Here is a 2,112-nt window from a genome sequence, read left to right as displayed (position 1 = left end):
CATCTTCCTCCCACCAAGCAGCTGGTTGTTTTGAACTGCTGACCTTGTAGTTAGCAGCTCAACACATAACTACTACGGCACCAGGGCTCCTCCTAAAGAGTTACAGCATAATTTTCTATGCCCTATTATAAAAGGCACCCTATCCCACTTTTTTCTTAAAAGAAACTTTTCCTTTGGTTTTTTTTTTGTGTTGTTATTTTCCTGTGTTTACCCTTTGTTTCTTCTATTTTTCCCTGTGAGAAGCTCCTTAGTCTCTTCCATCCTGACCTGTCAATATTTCTTTCTTTAAAAAATATGTTATTGTGTTTTGGTGAGTTTACATAGCCAATTAGGTCTCCATTAAACAATATCTATATACATTGTTCAATGACACTGGGTAAACATTTCTTAATGGGAGGAAGTGTTGACATGTAGCCAGACTTCACAGATACTTCACAGTAAATGATGTGCCTCCCAGGTGCTGCAATCTTAAACAAGGCAAATGCTGCTAGTGTGTTTCTACTCTGGGCGTTTTTGAAAATGCTGAAACTATGCTGTCAGGTAACCCAAGGCGTTCTAACAGCATGTACTCTGTTTATGGCTGCATCATAAAATGTCCCAAGCCAAATACCAGAAGTTACTAGGTGTGCTGTAATTAAAACCTTTCCACACTGTCTAAATGTTTTCTCAAGTTGCTCATTCAGACTGATAGATTGGTCTTGTGAAGGGTCAGGTTCTTCCTTTGTTTTTGTGGGAGCTCCTTGGGCTGTGGCATTTGTTGATGAAACTCTCTTGGGTAAAGTATCTTGCTCCTGTTGTTTATACTGAAGGATGCCAAGTTGGGCCGGTTGAGAATTAAATAACTTCTTTTCCTTTACGTTGGGCAGCAGATATTGTTTCTGAGGGCTTTGTGCCCACACTACTTTGAATTCAGCACTACACATAAGTAATAGTTCCTCTATGTTTTGACAGTATCCAAAAGGCAAGCTTTAGGTGGTTTCATGTATGTCCCATGTACCAGCCTATATACAGTCCGTAGTGCATTCCATTTCATCTTGAAGGATGGTGATTGATGGGTGAGATAGTTAAGGTTTATTGTGCCAACCTGGCTGATAAACACATGTGGGGTTAATTGAAGGGCGGAGAGATAAATGGCTCAGTGAGCCTTGCCTTTCTAGTTCTCGGGTCTCTTGCTTTCTGAGGTTGGACCAGGGTGCAGCTGCCTTAGCCAGTTCCCTGCTTTAGCTGGCAAGGCTCACTTCCTGCAAGACATCCCCAAGGAGAAGCCACATGGACCTACCCTGATGCAGCCCTGGGTGCTAGAGCAGCCATGTGGAGACCCCTGCCAGGGATGAGATGCTTACATGCTCACTGATTCGGCTTTCCTCCTGAGTTGGTGTCGTTGCGTGTGTTTTGTGAGGTGGAATAGGACTTTGTAGATTGGTGTCGGACATATGGGCTAATGTTGGACTTATGGGCTTGGACAGCACTGGGTTGGGATGCTTTCTTAATGTACACTTGCCCTTTATATAAAACTCTCTCATATATATATATGAGTTTCTGTGGATTTGTTTCTCTAATTTACTCAAACTAACACACTGGGTTTCAGGGTTTACAGAGACTGTAGAGGAAGTGGTGCTGCCGCACAGACAGAGATAGCTCCTTGCAAGCCAAAAGGGCATCACTTCACAGAGCAGACCTTTCCTGCTCCAGGCTGGGACTTGGCCATCTTGGTCAGGTGCAGTCTTCCACCAAGCTAGTTTGTGGCCCTGCACCCCAGGCAAGGGCAAGGCCTGGTGGGCCTCATAGTCTCTTCTTCCTAGTTTCTTCTGAAGTACTAAGTATTCTAATTTTTCTTTTCATGGCTGTTGTATTGATCTTTTCCTTTCCTATTTCTGCCAGGGGTGAATTAAAGATGCCATGCCCTCCTTGTGAATTTGGGTTGGCCATATGACTAATTTTGACATTCATCGACTCTAAGAAATGTTACCATGTAACTTTCAACGCTGGGATTTAAGAGATTTGTAATGTTCAGTTTCCTTGCTTCCTTGGAAACCCACCTGCCATATTGTGAGAAACCCAAGCCACACGGAGAAGCATCCTAGAGGAGAACTCAGAGACTCCGGTGGATGG

The 2,112-nt window shown here is 43.6% G+C and overlaps 1 pseudogene; it reads right to left on the bottom strand.

The window, feature by feature from the left end:
* Positions 1-350: 350 nt before the first annotated feature.
* Positions 351-1,033, bottom strand: LOC105979150 (annotated as a pseudogene).
* Positions 1,034-2,112: the final 1,079 nt, after the last annotated feature.

The sequence above is a fragment of the Echinops telfairi genome, unplaced genomic scaffold, assembly GCF_000313985.2.
Source record: "Echinops telfairi isolate 266 unplaced genomic scaffold, ASM31398v2 ScPeMD7_5868;HRSCAF=6743_1, whole genome shotgun sequence".
NCBI lineage: Eukaryota > Metazoa > Chordata > Mammalia > Afrosoricida > Tenrecidae > Echinops > Echinops telfairi.
The sequence above is the reverse complement of the archived record's forward strand: the minus strand, read 5'-3'. Positions and strand labels throughout refer to the sequence as shown.